The sequence below is a fragment of the Eurosta solidaginis genome, unplaced genomic scaffold, assembly GCF_040869045.1.
Source record: "Eurosta solidaginis isolate ZX-2024a unplaced genomic scaffold, ASM4086904v1 ctg00001046.1, whole genome shotgun sequence".
In the NCBI taxonomy this organism is placed as follows: Eukaryota; Metazoa; Arthropoda; class Insecta; order Diptera; family Tephritidae; genus Eurosta; species Eurosta solidaginis.
In genome coordinates this window covers 826,520-847,714 of record NW_027136889.1, presented here as the reverse complement: position 1 = coordinate 847,714, position 21,195 = coordinate 826,520, and the positions used below count along the sequence as shown (strand labels likewise).

Sequence of the window (21,195 nt, the reverse complement as noted above, 5' to 3'; positions counted from 1 at the left end):
GATTATTCTTGCCATTATTTATTATTCTGAAATGACAAGTGCTTAAATGACAAATAAAAAACATGCGTAAGGTAGCTGATGCCCTTATGACCAAGGTATTTTAGCATCGGCATAGCTATTCCGTCTAGGTCTATCGATTTTAAAGGCTTAGCCCTTTTAATGGCTTCTTTAATATGCAGAGTAGTGGCAAGGGTGAGGTGGTATGTGCGAGTGTTTGTGATTATGTGCCCACTGATTTGTATGAAATTTAACCTTGTTAACTGTATTGCAAATTGACGGCAGAAAGCATGAGCACTAAGCTGGGTCGATTTATTAACCTATATCGCGCCATCGATTTTTCGATAGGTTTTGGGCTCAGGAAAAAAAAAGTTCCACTAAGCATACTCAAAAAAATAATTTTCGAGCGTGCAAAATTTGATTTTTTTGATTTTTTTTCTTTGATTTTTAAGGTTTTTTTCATGACCTACTTAAACAATTTTCATTTGATTTTAAAATTTTCATTTATACGCTGTCCTCAAAATTGTCCGCTAAAACTTTGGCTATAACAGTTTTTTGAAAAAAAAAATATTTTTTGGGTTTTGTGGGGTGTTTTGGTGAAAAATTTTATTTTTTCGCCATTTTTTTTAGAGTTTCTTCAGAAACGTGCAAAAGTGTTGCCGATGAAAACGAATTTGTCTTATAGTTGTTATCCCACTTAAAATTATGCGATAAAAACGTTGGCATTAACAGTTTTTTTAAAAAGTTTTTTTTTTTTGGTTTTTGGGACTTGTTTTGATCGAAATCGATTTTTTTCATTTTCAAGGCTCCAAATCATTTTTTATGTATATGTTTCCGTTAGACACAACAATAAGTATACCAAAATGATCAGGGTACGAGCTAAGTTGATTTAGCCATGTCCGTCTGTCCGTCCGTTCGGCCGTCCGTCCCTCCGCCCCTCCGTCCGTCCGTCTGTCCGTTTGTTTGAACGCAAACTTGTCCCTCAATTTTTGAGATATCTTGATGAAATTTGGTAAGCAGGCATATTTTGATGGGGGATTTGACATATGTCGGAATCGACCGGATCGGACTACTATAGCATATACCTCCCATACAATCGATTGTTCAATAAGAGGGTTTTCGCCATTTCTGCCCCATTTCTGCCTCTTTTTAACCGCTAGCAACATCAAATTTTACCACGTGCTTAAGTATTGGGCGTAGATGGTTGTCTGAAAAAATCGTCAAGATCGGACATATTTAAAAAATGATTTGGAGCCTTGAAAATGATAAAAATCGATTTCGACCAAAACAAGTCCAAAAAATCAAAAAAAAAAAATTTTTTTTTTAAACTGTTAATGCCAACATTTTATCGACTAATTTTAATTGGGATAGGAACTATGAGACAAATTCGTTTTCATCGGCAACACTTTTGCACGTTTCTGAAGAAACGCTTAAAAAAAAATGGCGAAAAAATAATTTTTTTCCCAAAACACTCCTCAAAACCCAAAAAAAAAATTTTTTTTTTCAATAAACTGTTATCGCCAAAGTTTTAAGCGGACAATTTTGAGGACAGCTTATACATGAAAATTTTAAAATCAGATAAAAATCATGAAAAAAACCTTAAAAATCAAAGAAAAAAAGTCAAAAAACTCAAATTTTGCACGCTCGAAAATTATTTTTTTGGGTATGCTTAGTGGAACTTTTTTTTCTTGAGCCCAAAACCTGTCGAAAAATCGATGGCGCGATATGGGTTAACTTTCGTCCATGCAAATCAACCCAGCTCATTGAGCACATTTTATCGAGTTCGACAGACAAATTCCAAATCAAATACTTCCAAGTATCAATAACGCCGGAAAATTCTACATAGTCAATATTCAACTATTCGAAAACTGACTAGTATGAAAAACATCGAAAAATTCTAGTCAATGAACTGGGATGTTTTGCTGACTAGTTTGGCTTTTGACTCAAGGGATATTAATGTAACAGTAAACAGCGAAAGCATAGCTTATGATGCACGGCTAAAAATCTAATGTTACTAAGCTCTTGAAGCGCGCCTGTAAATATTCCATACAATTGAAAAACACACACTGTTAGAAAATCCGTACTTTCATAAATGAGAATCAAATACTTTAAGATCATAACTAAGACGAAGTTTGCGCGTAGATTGATCCAACAATAATACTCACGGTGAAAAAAAAACCGACGAACATTTTTTTCCTGTAGCGGCACTTCGACGATTTCTGAGCATTGCAGAGTGGTCGGTTCCATAGGCCAAAAATAAAAAAATCAAAGTGAAAAGTTTGTCACCAAATGTATCGTTAGATCTCTTATTACAATAGCCTTTTAAAAGGTATATATATTTTTTTTGTTGTATTCGAACTGTACTCTTTACGACTAGCTTCAAAAATGAGGTGAGCAAGTTAAAAATAAAGTGCAATTTTAAGCTATTTAAAAATACATAAAATATCATTGTGATGAAATAAATAAAAATGAATATTGAACTCAAAGATATTTACTTCATTATGAAATAAGTTTAGTGTCTTTAGCTTGTTGTGTTCTTTTTTGTTATTTAAAATTTCACCAGTGCCTATATTAGTGTTTATTTGCACAAATATTTCAATTTCAGCTAAAGTTTTAGCTAGGTTCCTCACCGATCCTCACGTTGGGACTTATATCTTATTATTAGCCAAAATTTTAAGATTTTAAAGAGTTCAAAGTCAGCTGCCACTTTCTGCCACTAACTATGCTTTGCGACAGTTTTCTGATAGCATCACACTGATAAATTATTGTCGTATGTTATATGTGCTCACATGTAACATACGACATTATCTTATGCAGTCGACGATATGCAAATGCAAACTTTTGTGTGTGTTTGTTGTTCTGTTATTGTTATGTATGCAAGATCTTTTAATAACCTTAATTTCTTTATTTAATCCTATTAAATATGGTATTTGCGATTGACACATCTTACCAATGCGAACTATCGCGCATGTTTATGCATGCGGAGAAAGTGGGTGGTTTTGGGTCGGTATGAAGGTATCGCCCGCACCAATTTTATGAAAAAATAATTCTCAAATATTTGTAAAGCCGGGATGAAAGTTTCACGTTGATATCTCTACTGAAAATATTTTTGGCCACCAACTCCATGTAAGACCGACCAATGTGCATTGATAAACAGCACAATAGAAAAAAAGTGGGATGACTAGACCTGTCTAGTTCAGACTTAATGTCATATAACTCTACTGAATTTCAATGTCCTAGCATGAATACTTCCAGAGTTATATAGTATCAAAGATCCATTTGCACGGGGAGAGCCACGCCCCTCTTATATATCGACACAATTTTTAGCCTATGACCATCATTGGAAGGTCGCTAGTGGATGTTTCGAACTTGGTTGTGATCGGTCGATCGGTTTAGGACGTACCCCGATCTATAGTTACATACAAACATAATTTGAATTATATATATATATATGTGTGTGTGTGTATATGAGCATTGTTCAAGTATATACTCACCATATAAACTTATCGTTCCTTCGGTATCGCCAATACTATTTTTCGATATGTATTTGTAGCCACCAAGGTCACTTGTTTGTAAACGTCTTATGTGCAAAACCATTTCCATAGAATATATATTAACTTCTTTTTCGGTGAGTACTTAACGGTCGCCAGCAATAATCATTTCGCCTGAAAATGAAAAAAAATAATAATAAAAAAAAATAAATTTAAATAAAAGTGAAAATGATTGCATAAAAATCGAATAGTTAGTTTCTGCAAAAAAAATAAAAGAAAATATAAACAATGAAGCAGTGCAATACACAAAACACCAGAAGCATAGAAAAAGAGTACAATAGCAATATGCAATTGTCGTTGGTCACTTGAGTAAGTTAGCTTTTTGTTTGTTCGTATTTTGTAGCTCATTCAGAACTGACGATGAACTGTCACGTAGAAAATAACATGACACTCGGCACCAGGGATCAACGTGTTAAGTGGAAGAGTCAGTTAGTTCATGAAAGTAGTCATTCACTCAAGAGCTCAAGTGTTGGAGTAACAAAAATTGCGCGTTGCAACTTCATTTATTCCATGGCACGAAGTCAATAAGCTGTAAATTATTTTTTTGGCGTCAAATTGACAGATTGCAAGTTTTTCGTTTTTCTTCACAATTTTCCAGCTTACAATTTCGTGGTTGTGATTTAGTTTATTCTTTTGCTTTTGTTCGTATTACTTTGCAATTTCTATGTTAAATTTAATTTATTTTAACTGTTTATATTTCTGTTGTATGCTTACCATTTTCTCTTTGCCAATAGATGATGGCTTTCGGTGATGCCTCTGCATTACAGACCAATGTGACATCGGTTAAAACCGACCAATTGATTCGAAACTTGTACCAGTGGGTGAACTGCAAAAGAAAGATGGAAATTGTTATTGTTTTTTTTTTTTGTTTTAGTTAAATCCAAGGTTTATTTTTAATAAGGTATAAGTAAGGATGGGGTTGGCTTCAGGCTTTTAACTTTCTAAGTGATAACCTGTTTGCTGACTTAATGTTGGGGGAGTAAATGGCTCAGGGAACGTAAGTATTCATATTTCGGAAATCAATTGTTTTAGAGGGCATCAGGATTAGTACAAAATTTAGACGTTTTACAATTTTCGTCATCATCATCATCATTAGTTCGCGCTTAACCGCCTTATCCAATTTGACCGTTTCGTAAAAAGTCACGACAGCTATCCCTGTTTCGCGATAATTGATGGTAATTGAGAGGTCGAACCTTCCTCCACCAGCCTCTACCAACTCAGCGGAGATCTTCCCCTTCCTGTGCTTGCCAACTGCGGAGTTGTCTGAAATAACTTCTTGGCGGTTGCGTCTTCGTCCATTCGCATATAATGACCTGGTCAGGGTAGCCTTTGTGTTTTTATTTGCTGCACTATCATCATATCTGCATTAAGCTCATACAGCTCATCATTATACTTCTTCGATGCTCGCCGTCGGCATCACGGACAGGACTATTAATCTTCCGGGGAACTTTTCTCTCGAGCACTCCAAAGTCATTTGATCCATACATCAGGACAGATCTGGTGTATAGCAGATTTACTAGGTCTGAAGCCGCACTGATAAGGTCCCATCAGTTTGTTGGCTATGAGCTTCAGTTTTTTTCGAGCAGCAGGCTGAATAGAATTTTATACGCGATATTTAGCAGGTTTATTCCGCGGTAATTAACGCAGTTTGTGGGATCGCCTTTCTTGTGGATTTCAGTTACAATTTAGAGGCATGCGCTCATCTGACCATATTTTGTATAGGAGTTGATGCTGCTCTTTACCATATCTTCGCCTCCATGTTTGAACAACTCGGTGGGTATTCGGTCATTACTTGGCGCCTTGCGATTTTTTTGCCGGGACGTTACTATTCTCTCTTCGCCATAGTCGGGTGACGGAACGTGTTTTCCATCATCGGCGATTGAGGTATCGGGTTTGTTTTCTTCCTCGCTGGCTAGCAATAAGGAGAAGTGTTCCCTTCACAAGTTAAACACAATCTGTACGTGAGTTACCAAGTCCCCATTATCGTTACTGCAGGTGTCCGTTCGGTATTAAACCTCCCGTCTTTCGCCGGATTTTTAGGTAGAATTTCCGGACATTGTTCCTATCAGGCAGCATCTGAAGCTTTTCGCATTCACGCCGTTTTGCTCCAAATATTTTCCCTTCCAAATAAGCGTTGCCGCAACAGTACACAGCTTCGCCCTATAAGCAGCGTCCTCCTTTTATGAATCAGTGCTACATACCTAATCGTAACAGTTGTTTTCGCTGGAAACCTATGGTGTCGGCACAGGTCATCAACATCAGGTGGAGTCGTCATCAGTTGTCTGTTTCGCGAGTAGCTATTTGACGGCAAACTTTCGTTGTCCCAATGCTCGCATTTTCTGTGCTGCATGGGGGTATGTACGTATCTTGGCTGCCACAAGGTAGTGGTCCGAGTTTATATCTGGACCTCGTAGAGTGCGCACATCCAGGACGCTGGAGCTAAGTCTGCCGTCGATCACTAAGTGATCGATTTAGTTTCGTGTCTTTTGATCAGGAGGAATATGCGTGGAGAGAAATGGCACATTTCCATGGTTAAAGACATAATCATCGGAATCATAAGTGACCCCTGTTTCACAACTTAAATTGACTGCATATATTTCACGATAGTCTTCGATATAAACTATAGGCACCTCTTTCGTATAAGGAAGAATATGTAAGTTGGGGATCTCACTATGAGAGTATATTCAAATAAGTTAGGGTAGTCAACGGATACTTGGCAGTTGAAATTTATGTGGTACTGATGGGATTGGATACCAATACCTTATGTCACAGCTGAAATCTTTCTTTGCGACCTTCCATAATTAAGTTTCTTTTTCTTCTCAAGATCCTACCTGAGCTTAAGAATGTTAGGCCAGAGGAGCTGCAAACATTAGTTTTTTTAAAACAATTTTTGTTAGTTAATTTACAAGGCGTGCCGTCAAAATGTTTAATTCACACGAATTGGAGTTAGAGGGGCGCCAACGAATCGACAAAACCAAACAGCAACGATACTCAGCTACCACTGAGAAGGGATAATAGGTGAAGCCTTTTTGCGGTGTAACTAATAGAGGTCCGGCCTTCAGGCGCCGTTTGGTGATGATTATTCCTTTCACAAAAATAAGCTAAGCTGGCAAGTATACAGAGAGCTCTAGAGCTTAATACATACTATCGCTATATCTGCTGTTTTTATGTCTCAATAATATAAGAGGGAGTGTTACGGAAAAGAGCAGAAGTTTTTGGCATACAAATCCGGTACACTCCGCTACTTGCCTTTCTTCCGTGGGAACGTTTTGCGTGACCTCTCGAAGCTTCGCGTTGACTCAGCTTTTTTCTCAAGATATTCGCAGTCACTAGGGACAACACCTATTTTCCAACGCGGCCTTTACAACATAGAGGCCTATAATTTGAGAACAATTACAAGGCGCTATCGAATGGGAACATCTATCAGCGGTTTAGGGGGATTAGAATATATCCGCGGCAGGTATTCCTGTCGTAAGAGGCGACTAAAATACCAAATTTATTCAAGGGGTTGTGTAACGCAACTCTTTCTAGGGGTTGCCAACGCAATATATAGCTTCTCCAACCCAACTGTCAACATCACCTACCCGTGGCGAATCCTGTTTAATAGCCGAGGCTCTGACGACCCCAAGTTCCTCATGGCTGTAGGGGGTGGGGAGGGCGGGATGTACCTTAATGGTGCTTGTTACCGTAACGTACCGGATCTGCATCCGGCAAAGGACTATCAACATCGATAACACTCCCCAAGGCATTTGGGTAGTGTCCTTATCGCTACAACAACAACAGCATCTAGTGAGGTATTCAAGGGCTTGCTGAGCGCAATCCAAAGCTCTATAGCTTCATAGCTTCCGCAACTCAATTCAGCGTCACCTATGCGAGGGAAGCCTGTTACAAATATGAATGTATTATACACATTTTAAACAGGCGAGGCTCGGGCGAACCCAAAGTTCCTTATGGAACTAGGTGATGGGGAGTTGGGGATTTATGGCCTAGAAGGCTTAATGTGGTCATATTAATCATTCCCTAGATCGTCAGGCTAGTATATTAATGGAGCTTGCCACCGATACGTACCGGTTCTATATCCGGGAACACTCCCCAAAGCCTTCAGGGAGTGTCTTTATTGTTAATTCAACAACAACAACATCTAGTGATATTTGGATCAGCGACGTTTTGTGAAAATGTTAGGACATATGTAGACAACTCTTGTTCATTTTCAACTAGGGCTCATAGACTTGAAATTATAGTAAGGGATGTATCATGATGGAGTGCCAGTCAAGATGCATTCAAAATATGCGATATACTAGCCCAAGTTAACTTTGAATGACCACGTAAAGTTTAACAAATCAACTACAGTTGTCAACCTACTACTACTATTAAAGCTACTAAAAGGCTATCGGATCACTCAAATATTCATTTATATGTGTATGTCTATATGTGTGCATTTTTGTCAATCATAAATAATCAACAGATGTTACCATTATCTTTACACAAAATCGCCAGAAAAGCAAACTTAAACAAAGCACACAAGCAAGCAAAGAAACTTAAAACAACAAAATGTGGAGTCATTAAAAAAACATAAAGAACATATTGACAAACAAAATCATTAATCCTCATACATAGTACATACATACTATATTAAACTTATATGCACACATATACACATGTGATACCAACACATGTAAACCAAATAACCAACTACTTTTGGTCAACAGCAAACTCTGCCAATATTTGGTACTACCGCCCCGATTCTGAGCGTTACCGGTAAAATAGTACCCAGAACATTATGTAACCGAATATCGTTACCAGTTCTTTTATCCGCGATTCTGGCCCAAGTGGTAACGCTGTCATCACCGAAAAACTCACCAGTGTCTGTGGAAAAATTTGAAAGGTAGTTTTCTTCGCTTTCACGGTTGCCACTTTGGTCCATTTGGACCAAAAATGGTCCCTTCCAACCACATTTGGTCCGCTGGACCCTTCTTCAATTTTGGTCCTTTTTAGGCAGTAGCCACGATTGGTACTTTTCTTTCTTTTTCACTCAGGTAAAAATTCACTATACTGCCCAAAAATTCGCCACACTTTCGTTAGCCCCCATATAATTTTGAATTTACTTCAATGGAACTCTCACCATAAAAAATTGATCAGTCAACAAAATGCACCAGAACAATAGGGGGACTCATGATAGCATATAAACTTATAAGGTGTAAAATTATATGCATTTACACACGCGGTTATATGAACGCACCTAGTAATACTCTTGATAAACTTGATTGTTTTTCAGCTGTATTATTTCCACAAAAATTTTTTTGATTGTTATACAAATTAAAAAATACCAAGATTAAGTGAAAAATCAAAACTAAAACGTCTTTATTAAGATATTCTTGTAAATTACTTGCTGATGTTGGAGATTTCTGATGAAAATGCCTGCTGTAATGTCTGCAAGGTTGCATTCCATTGAGTTTATCGCGTTTACACAATGAAATGTGCGCGTAAATTTATACAAATTGTGTAAATGATTTTTCATACAAAATTTGACAGCTCGTGCGTAAACTAGATAAATTTATACGTTTACACACTTTATAAGGCATTTATACGGTTACATGAGTCCCCCTAATAACATTCCACCTAGGATATAATTTATGCCAGACATTAAAAAGAGAGGTGTTGGCAAACACATTGTCGTTAAATGTTGATGAAATAACTGACTAATCAGAAAAAGCTCTTATTTTATAATAATATAAATAGCGGCTAGATATTTCGATCGGTTGTACAATACTATGTAAAATATATGAAAATAAAAATTACTTCTCGCCTAGCATAGCTTATAGCGAGCACTCTGCCATGAGCCTAACACTTTCAAAACTTACACAGAGAAATTCTATGCATTATTTCTCGTTTGACGCGCTGATGCAAAAGAGATTTGATTTCGGAAGAAATGTTTTGTATAAAATTAATCCCGTAGGTGCTAGCAGAACCCCTGAGGCCTGGGATCAAAACTCACATTTACTGAATCTAGGCTCTGATATGAAGTTTAAACGTTAATGGAAAAAGGAAGCATCTATAAAAATATCACTAACAAAATTGCCTAGTTTCATTTATGATTTACTGAGTTTTCCACATACATAGTTCGGCAACACCAGAACGCAAATTTTGAACCATTTCTTACTAAAACCTAACTGCACTATACATTTTCTTTCATTGCAATCAACAACATAATGCTAGAACCAAGAGCATTGTGACCAAAACTAGGTTCACAACATTTGGTTGGTGAAAGACATAGACTTATCTTATGTCAAAATATAGTATCATTTTTGGTTGCATGCACATATATTTGTTTGTTCAGCTTGAATTAAAGCAAAGTCTTCACTATGTTTAGTAAAATTTTATATAGAAACATCCTAAAATTTTATATTTTATACTAATAAATTAAAACAAAAATTTTGTCCTTTTTTAAGATAAATTTTGGTCTCAAATGAAAACATGGTGTGACAACCGCGTTCGCTTTACCGAAAATGTCTCACTTGTAGATACGAGGTTAGCGAATAAACGAGACGATGTGTATATGCATATTATGCGTGATAAGTTTCTACATAGGTATATTGTAATTTATTCTGTGAAAGTACATAATGTAAACAAATATGTATAGCAAGAGGCAACACTTGTTTACTATTATCTTTACCTATTTGCGCTTACAATTCTTTATTTTTCAGTTTTGCCTTTTTCTAAACAACAGCTGCTGTGTGTTTATTTCGATGTAACCACCTACTTTTGTGGGTAAAAAATTATCCGGCTACTTTCGCGGGTAGAATAACAAAAGGGTGGAAAAGTTGCCACATGATTTCGTTTCCGTGGTGAAGAATGTTGTTACCACACTAGAATCGGGGCGTAAGAGACAAACAAATATGTTCACATATCAGTGTATGAAGTTTCATCACTATGGGCGTGCAAAAGTAGAATGGTTATCGTTCAACCTCGCACATTTGATAAAGGACAGATGGACAGATTTTTTTCGATGCTGATAATTTTGATTTAAGGAAGTCAATGTCTATCTGAAGCTATTACATACTACTCTAATCCAGTCTGAGTTACAATACCATTGTGTATAAGTACACGTTGGATATAAAAAGTCATATAGTTTGAAAAAGCTGAAATATTTGTTTGAAGTCACGTTTTGTTTCAAGTCACGGAAACTTAGTACCGATCGTTTCAGAATGAAAACCAGCTAATGTGACGTAAAGTATAAACAAGCACGGAGGGAACGATTCCTTAGAGGCGACTTAATTTCACTGGGGTCTCTGCTTTGTAGAACGTCAGGCTTATTAAGTACGAGATTGAGGAAGCTAATTCTGTTTATTGAAAGTTGGTGACTTTCTAGTGGCGCAATTCATTTCTCGTCGTTAGGATAATTCACCTTGTCGCATTAGGGTTGAAAAACATTTTGCTGGAAGGTAACATGATTACCGGCGATGTAGAGAAAGCTTATGAGCAATCCAAGATGCGTTTTGAGTGGTGTGTATACGCGAAGTCTTTTGTGTTAAAGAGAATATAGATTTCAGGAGAAAGTGTATTACACCTGTTGCATTTATGCCCGATAAATTGGCACATTGACATTGGATATGTTCAGTGCATATGTACAGAGTGGGGATATGCTCATCTTGACTTGAGCGAATTGTTTTAGGTGGCGGGAAGGCCTAATGGACAATTGTAGGTGGTGTAATGCGAATACGTGTTGGGACTTTCAATTGCAGCTCCCTTCTGAGATACCATTAAGTTTTGGACCATTACAATGTCCTATTGACTTTCTATTTTTCAAGGTAGTCCCCACCTAACATTATCCCATAACCCAAACAATTTCGCTATTCATCTGAAAAAGATAACATCAGATAGCGACAACCTTAAAATATAGTTTTGTATTTACATATGTGTGGGCTCAAAATTTTTCATACTTACAATGCACTTGTAATTGCATTCGTTTGATGACTGACGGCGGCACACCATTAGAGGCGGTGCACATGTAGGCGCCCATTTCGCTGCGTGTCACTTTGGTCAATGTACGCATTTCGCCCTCAACTGATAGAGCTGGAAAATGCAAGAGAAGAAAAAGCAAAGAATTTTATATTCTTCATAATATCTAAAACGTGTATGTATATGTATGAATATGTCAATTTCTTCTCTAAATACCTTTAGTCTTTTGGTGGGCACCATTACGCGCAATAATCTCGCGTCCATCCTCTCGTCGCCATGTTATTTTTGGCTTTGGATGTGCTCGCGCTCTGCATACCAACTTTGCCGAGCCTCCTTCGGGCACCATCATATCGCCAGTTGTTTCTTCATTGATTATGTCGGGTGGTGTCACTACTTCCAGTGTTGCTGTCTGTGGAAATGAAGAAATAATATCGAATGCTAATTAGTACTAAAGGGAGAATTGCGCTTTTTATAGTTGAGATTTTTCCAACTTCACACTTTTAAGCGGGTCATTCTTTCGTTACCGTAAGTCGCATCAACTAGGAGCTTAGGGTAGGTCGTATTAATCGCATATTTCTCACGGAGTAGAGACTTATTCTTTACCTTTTGCCACCGATGGGTGTTGATATAAGCACTGCTTTTGCCTTATAACACAGGGAGGGAAGCTATAAAGTTATAAGCATAGCTCATCAATGATAAATATTATTAATCGCGGTCGCTTGTTGAAGGCTCAGAGGTTTGATAGATAAAAAGCTTGCTATGTGCTCAAATATTTAAGAAATCCCCATTTTTATCCCTCAGTTCCGAGAGGCGTTGGAATAAGACAATTGCAGGGTGAATTATTCTTCAGGGTTAGATGGGACTCCATCACTGAATGAATAGAATTTATGTGATAAAAATAAATACACATAGAGACGTAAACTGCCTTAGGTATAGGGAGGGCAACAGTTTCCCCAGCCAAATGGTGACAAGAGAACATGAGGGGAAGCCAGACTTAAAATTAACCGGCTGATACCTATGAATTCCTCTATGGCCGTGTGGCTAGTGGTCAGCCATAAATGCATCGCTTATACAACAGATGAAGTGGAGTACGGAGAGGTAGATTCGGAACGACTACTTATCGACATATGTTGAGAAACAGCTATCTAGAGTTAGGCAGTAACAGCAGAAGCTAAAGACAGACTAACCGGAGCGGTAGCAACTTGCTTTCGCAATGTGATTTACGTCCGGACTTAGAGTTAGGAGGAAAGGGCGTTAATTTATTGACGTGATATTTCCTTAAAACATTCTAAAGCCCATCTCACAAGCACGCTTATTTACTAAAATGCTATTATTTTACGACTTACTAAAATCCAGGACTGAATTTTTTAGCGGTGTTCCCGTTTCCTTCTTCCCCTCTCTCTCTGATTTTTATATCCATGTCGAGATTTCTGTTCTTTGATCGCATTGAGGCACTATTTTAACTCCACTCCTGCTGAGTTGAAGAGGTGTGTCAATAGCACAAAGTGAGAGCAATGGTTATCTCTCGGCCAAGATCCACACAGATAATGTTCATCAATATAGACACATACATACACATACACATATAACAACAAAATTGTTATAGACACATACATATAACTAATATATTGGTCGATATGTCTGGAGCTCTGGTTGATTTGATGGAATTCCAACCCACTATTTCCTCTGAGGGGCTTTAAGTAAAAATATTCCAAGAAAGATCAGTTTATTGAAAATAGGCGTTAGATAATCAGGAGCTCCCAGTGTTGAGTTCACTGTTTATCTCAGAGAATAGCTGAATATCATATTGTTACGAATATTAGCAAAACTAAGGGGTGCTGCCAACTCTAAGCCGATGCTAAACAGTGATATCATGCACATCCATATATCAATCATTATGTATCTACTACATAAACAAAGCAATAATTGCGTCTACACATATGTACCATGTACGTATACGAGCAGCGGAGAGTCAATGCACAAACACATGCATATATCTGTGATACTCCTATAAGTATGCACTAAGAAAAACTATAAAATTGTGCAATTGTAGTTACAGCTGAGAAGTTTGAGAGCTGCTGGATTAGTAGATTCTGGAAGCGCCTAGAAGATGCGAAGGTTGAAATCAAAGAGTATAAACGGCGGCAATTGTAGAGGCGCTGGAATTCAGTTTGATTTGAGTTGTCAAGCAGTTTCGACTAAGACGCTATCTCGCGAGCAAGAGCAGTATTATTTTGAATAGTAGAGTTTCATTTGTGCTATCAATCAGTTTGGTTATTAAGCAAGCTATTCGTTGCACAGTTTGAGTGTTATTGTGAAGTACTTTAATAAAGGCCATTTGCATTATTACATATTGGAGTTATTTATTCAACAGTTTCGTGATTCGAACTTAGCAGAGGATTGCAAATAAAAGGATTGCAAGTAAATTCGTTACAATATTTCCTTATATGAAGGCAATAAACTTGTATACTTCCATGAGGTTTGTTTTGCCGCACTTAGTCAAACTCGCTATGAAGAGTATCCGTGGAGTCGTCAAACACCAAATATTCCCGTGCTATAAAGAAGGTTGGGCTATTGGGGTGCTAAAAAGAACGAACCTTCTATAGCGGATTTAGTTAGTGAAAGGGTGTGCATTCCAAAATGAGAGCCGTCTGAAAGCCCAGATACTCTGGTTGCAATGCAAGCTCTGTTGCTAGACGCCACCGTTTTCAATGTTGTGCCTGCTAGGAAGATGACTGAATAGAAGATTTCTACCCACTAAAGTATGCCGCGTTTAGCATAAAACCATGTGTAATCTTCACAGACGTGAAGGAACTTTTCGCCCTACCTATAAGATAACTTGTATTTGGTACATTTTTCGACAGACTACACCGACTACAGCAACTTTTTTCCTTAACTAAAAAGCTTTTCAATATATAATGCAATACTATTAAAGTGATCAGAACTGGTACAATATCTGATTGAATTATTATTTAAACATGAGTACAAGCTTATATGTATATGTATTCATCGAAACCTCTTCCTCAATTGCCAGGCTGCTGCACATGGATTATATTATAAATATTTTGATTGGCAACAGTACATGATTTCATTGCTACCGTAAAGCGGGGAGTGGTGTAGGAGTCTGCATACTCACACAACTCATCCTACAGTTATATATATGTATATATTTACATATACTGGCAAATATTATATACACTTCTCACTGCCTCAATAATATTGCCCATATCACATGCACAACTTAACCAAAATATGAAAAAAAAGAAAACAAATAAATAAAACTTGAAGTGCGCTCATATGTCAGCACTTTCCTGTTTTAACGGGAATCAAAGTGGTATGATAAATTTACTGTCTGTCTCTTGTGCCGGGTGCTTACCAAAAGCAGACTGGGTGCAAGCGACCTGAGGGCCAGCAACGAACTGTCATCATACTTTTCATTGTGACACTTGTACGTATTTTTTATTTCTTCTTATGAAAGTTCCACTGTACCATCATTGTTGGCTTAACACTAGAAGTAATGCGTTGGATCTCCTTTGACCTGTGCAATCGTTGGTATGCAGAGCAAACAATACCTATTTGAGTGGCTATGAATGGAGAATATGCAGTATTAAAGCCAGCAGTCATGTCCCAGTGGAAAAACAAAGTGCTCCTGCAGAAGGAAGTTGCACATGGGTAAAATAAGCTTTCTTAAAGTAACTCACTTTTAGTTAACTGAAAGCAAGTCAACCACTAACTGTTTGGGAAGGCATGCACAGTTGCCATGGTAACCTTTGTAGCTGTGATATTGAAGAAAATTAAAAAGAACAAGTAAGGAAGGCTAAGTTCGGGTGTAACCGAACATTACATACTCAGTTGAGAGCTATGGTGACAACATAAGGGAAAATAACCATGTAGGAAAATGAACCGAGGGTAACCCTGGAATGTGTTTGCATGATATGTGTATCAAATGAATTTAAAGAGTACTTTATGAGGGACTGGGCCACAGTTCTATGGTGGACGCCATTCAGAGATATCGCCATAAAGGTGGATCAGGGTTGACTCTAGAATGCGTTTGTACCATATGGGTATCAAATTAAAGGTATTAATGAGGGTTTTAAAAGGGAGTGGTGGTAGTTGTATAGGCGGTCGCTTTTTCGAGATATCGGCATAAAGGTGGACCAGGGGTGACTCTAGAATGCGTTTGTACAGTATGGGTATCAAACGAAAAGGTTTTAATGAGTATTTTAAAAGGGAGTGGGCCTTAGTTCTATAGGTGGACGCTTTTTCGAGATATCGCCATGAAGGTGGACCAGGGGTGACTCTAGAATGCGTTTGTACAGTATGGGTATCAAACGAAAAGGTGTTAATGAGTATTTTAAAAGGGAGTGGGCCTTAGTTCTATAGGTGGACGCTTTTTCGAGATATCGCCATAAAGGTGGGCCAGGGGTGACCCTACAATGCGTTTGTACCATATGGGTATCAAATTAAAGGTATTAATGAGGGTTTTAAAAGGGAGTGGTGGTAGTTGTATATGTGAAGGCGGTTTCCAGATATTGACCAAAATGTGGACCAGGGTCACCCAGAACATCATCTGTTGGATACCGCTAATTTATTTATATATATAATACCACGAACAATATTCCTGCCAAGATTTCAAGGGTTTTTTATTTCGCCCTGCAGAACTATTTCATTTCACCTACTTAATATGGTAGGTGTCACACACATTTTACAAAGATTTTTTCTAAAGCTATGTTTTGCGTCAATAAACCTATCCAAATACCATGTTTCATCCCTATTTTCGTATTTGGTATAGAATTATGGCATTTTTTTCATTTTTCGTAATTTTCGATATCGAAAAAGTAGGCGTGACTATGACGGATTTCGGCCATTTTTTATACCAAGATAAAGTGAGTTCAGATAAGTACGTGAACTGAGTTTGGTAAAGATATATCGATTTTTGCTCAAGTTATCGTGTTAACGGCCGAGCGGAAGGACAGACGGTCGACTGTGTATAAAAACTGGGCGTGGCTTCAACCGATTTCGCCATTTTTCACAGGAATAAGTTACCGTCCCAGAAACTAAGACCCTACCAAGTTTCACAAGGATTGGTAAATTTTTGTTCGACTTATGGCATTAAAAGTATCCTAGACAAATTAAATGAAAAAGGGCGGAACCACGCCCATTTTGAAAATTTCTTTTATTTTTGTATTTTGTTGCACTATATCATTACTGGAGTTGAATGTTGACATAATTTACTTATATACTGTAAAGATATTAACTTTCCTTTTAAAATTTGACTTAAAAAAAAATTTTTTTTTTAAAAGTGGGCGTGGTCGTTCTCCGATTTTGATAATTTTATGAAGAATACAGATAGTAATAGGAGTAACGTTCCTGCCAAATTTCATAATGATATCATCAACGACTGCCAAATTACAGCTTGCAAAAGTTTTAAATTACCTTCTTTTAGAAGTGGGCGTTGCCACGCCCATTGTCCAAAATTTTACTGATTTCCTATTCTGTGTCATAAGTTCAACTCACCTACCAAGTTCCATCGCTTTATCCGTCTTTGGTAATGAATTATCGCACTTTTTCGGTTTTTCGAAATTTTCGATATCGAAAATGTGGGCGTGGTTATAGTCCGATATTGTTCATTTTAAATAGCGATCTGAGATGAGTGCTCAGGAACCTACATACCAAATTCATCAAGATACCTCAAAATTTACTCAAGTTATCGTGCTAACGGACGGACGGACGGACGGACGGGCGGACATGGCTCAATCAAATTTTTTTTCGATCCTGATGATTTTGATATATGGAAGTCTATATCTATCTCGATTCCTTTATACCTGTAGAACCAACCGTTATCCAATCAAAGTTAATATACTCTGTGAGCTCTGCTCAGCTGAGTATAAAAAGTCCAAATACCAAAATTTTTCGAATATTAACAAATTGTAAACAATTGCAAAGAGAATGGTTAGTTTTCTTTCGCTCAGCTTTGATTTCATGCATACAGAATAAAAGACATCGATTTTATTCGTATGTGATCTATTCCCAAATGTTATTGTTGTTGTGATCATGTGATCATTTCCAATTCCACCACCACAAAATTTTTAGGGGTGCCCAACAATGCTTGGCAGAAGTCGTTGCCGAGTTGAAATAAAACTTAAAAACCCGCCACTAAATTTTAGATGGATTTTACTGTTTTGTACACTCTGCCTAACTTTGTATGTGGTACACCGCTGATGGGAATTGTTTTATTATAACAGCTACATATGTACATGCAAATTACAGTTAATAAAAGGATTCTTAGCCGAAAACAAGTTGACAAGCAATGCAGAGATAACCACCTCTGACCTATTTCGGATATTGCCATACTAAAGTAATTGGTTTTTTCAAAGGTATTTTTAAAGCAAATTCAAATCATGCAGTGCTTCTTCAACCACAGTAGTACTATATCTTATGATTCGCATTAAAATTTCCAACAGGGTATGTATAGATGTATGTTCAAATGTATTCGAAATTTAATGTTAACTTTTATTGTTTATTTATTTTCTGTTGAGTTTTATTGATTTAAATCATTTATGCTTTATTGTGATTGTCCTTGACGTTGTTGATCTTTTTTTCAACATACACACACTTACCCCGCATGCTCTTATAGTGAATGTGAGTAGATACCCTGCAGCATATCTCACTGGTAGTATACCTTCTACTGTTTCCCACAGCTGACACTTTTAATATTGTGATGTCCAACGAAGTGGCAATTGCTCATCTTTGCAGACCTTTTAAAAGCGTTCTTAACTTGTTTAGTAGTAGCGCAAGATGCATGAAATATGGCTTAATTTAAAAAAAAAAGTTGAAAAAATTACACAAATTTTCCAAAAAGACACCTCCTTTGGTGTTTAGACGTGTTCTATCTAGAGCCTATGCAGTCGGTCCCAGATCTATAAGAATAACTCTATCCTCTTGCTAATACTGAAAGCTTTCTAGGACCCATTCCAATTGTTGCTTCTAGATATGATAGCTGTATCGCTTCTAAAGGCTAGAATTTTCGCCTGGCAAGCGCAGGGCACGAGCAGAAAATGTTCTTAATTGTTTCTTCCTCGAATCCGCACTTCCTACAGCTGCTATCACTGCTTAAGTTTAATTAAAAAGTATGATTAGCCAAAAAGTAGTGTCCAGTCAATGTACCCATTATAAGTTACAGTCCTCTCCTTTTAATGCTAGGAGCTACTATTTGAGTCTAAGGTTGTAAAACCTATACATAACCTTCGACACTTTACAGGCCCGCGCATGGACCTACGCCTTTCCCGCTTGATCGATTATGTACAACTCTCGCCTTCTCTTAATCTCGCCCAATCTAATTGGGATATCCACGGAGCAAGCTTCGAGAGATGCACCGTTATTAGCTAGCTCATCCGCTTATTCATGTCCATCTATTCCCATATGCCCCATACATATGTGTATATATGTATATTTCTCCCTTGTTTATTCTTTCTAGGGATTGATTTCAATCTAACACCATTTTAGATTTAATACGAGAGATTATTGCCCCAATTACTGGATGAACATCAATGTAAAATTTTACGCGACTCAGTTTAAGTAATGTTTCTTCAGTGCCTTTACTGCTTTAGTCACGGCTATCACTTCCACCTATGATCCCTAGCATCAGAACATGTTACTGCGAAATACTCGCACATGGAATTACAATCATAGTGGAATTCAAGGTGGAGTTGCCTTGCAACCGGATGCCATTGTCCTCCCCTATCTGACCAAGGTAAGAAATTGTAATTGAAACGCCCGATTACATGCTAATTGGTACCAAGCCCTTCGCTAAGAAGTGTTGAGGGAAGGCAACATGGAGCCGATAATTAAGCCATTGATCAGGCAATTTGATCCGTGTCTGACACCTTGGGATTGAGTCTTCCACTGACAGGTACTTACGTTAAGCACCTATCAAAATTGAAAAACACTACAATTGAGAAACACTACACTTCTTTATTTCCGGATAGGCGCAGTATACAGCAGACCCTACTTCTTCCATTACTTTAGGACCATCGATATACAGGTGTAGCGCCTCGTCTCCCAATTGAGCGCCCTTGCGCCAAATTTCCACCTTTGGTGTAGCTCTATGAGACTCATGAAAGCGCAGGTACGAAATTAGGTAGCATCTTCGTCCAGTAATTGATGGCGCTGTCTCGAGGCACTTAGCCTCGTCTACAAGTGGAATGTGCAGAATGGCATACAGGGCAGCCATCGAGGTTGTTTTCAGGGCTCCCGTAATACTAGGCATTGAAAGCCTGCTTACCCCTTCGAAGTTTTTTCAGTTAGGATCTTTTTTGTTGGAATGTCTACCAAACAAGGACCCCATAGTACAGGAAAAGCTTTGCAATCGCTTTAAATACCCAATAATAGAGAATACGATAAAGTGCCATCGAGGCCTTATGCACTCTCTCTTCCACGTAGATCTTCCACGACAACTTACTGTCTAGAAAGATTCCTAGATATTTTGTGCAAGGTTTCTACCATTAGTTTAGACCTGGTCCAATTATGGACCTTGTTCCTCTTAGTAAAAGAGGCCATATGCGTCTTCTCCGCATTGGCGGGAAACCCGACATTAGATACCCAGGTATGTATACCACGCAGCGCCTGATCCATCAAGGAATTTATTGTTGGAAGGCGCCCTCCACTTATGACATTTCCAATGTCATCAGCGTACGCCGTAAGTTTGATGGCTCCCTGGTCGAACCTACAGGGCCGTTTGCTGATGACTAGCGTCCACGGCAGGGGAAAATCCGTCCTGTGGCATAACCCTAGCCACTGATGTTGTGGCCTCTTACAACCCCCGTTGTGAAATTATGTACCTACAATTTAACATGCAGCCGATCCGTCTGCTTATAGACTTTGTTGCCGTTTATAGACTTTGTTGCAGGCTTCGGCAATGTCTAAGAGGGCTGCTAAGGCTCCTTGTATTACTCCTTATATTCCAGACCTTTCTCTAAGTTTATAACCACCCTGTGCAGTGCTTTATCTAGCGGCTTGCCTTATCTGTACTCATGATGTATTTTAGAGAACAGTTTTTAATCTATCTTGGATTTTATTTATACATCTCTCAGTCTCTCAAAGGTTTTGAGCAGAATCAACAATAGAATATACATACAAGAAAAATATATCCATAGAATTGTATTTTTTCTACTTTTAGGGATTTTTGTCAAAATTTGATTTCCAAAAATTCGTTGCTACTACTATTTTTCTTGGTTTATGCATATTTTCTCCACTTACTATGTCTCTCAATTTTATGCAATTGTAAAATGGTTGAAAGTGCATATGAAATACGTATGTGCCCTAAATTTGGCCTATCTGCATACATTTTAATAAGCCTTTTCCGTTTGACTCTGCCCTCCCCCCTCTTCATTTTTTCCTAATCCTTTTATTCACTCCTCCCTCCGTCTTCGCTTCATCTATCTCCATCTTTGCATCATTCTATCTCTTTCTCAATCTCCTTCTCTCTTTTCTCTTCACTCAATTCCTTCTCATTCTTCTGCATCCCTTATTGCCTGTCCCAGAGGGTGGTATGTATTTTATTCTAGTCCCAGTCCCAGTCCCACTCCGAGTCTCAGTCCCAGTCCTAGGCGTAATCCCAGTCCCAGTCCGTCTCTGGATAATATATTACTCTGTACTAAAGCACTCATCAAAAGCTTTTATTTGATAT

At 37.8% G+C, this 21,195-nt stretch overlaps 1 pseudogene; it reads right to left on the bottom strand.

Annotated features, from left to right (window-relative positions):
• Nucleotides 1-21,195, bottom strand: part of LOC137235666 (opioid-binding protein/cell adhesion molecule homolog) — a 121,035-nt pseudogene that overhangs the window by 4,067 nt on the left and 95,773 nt on the right.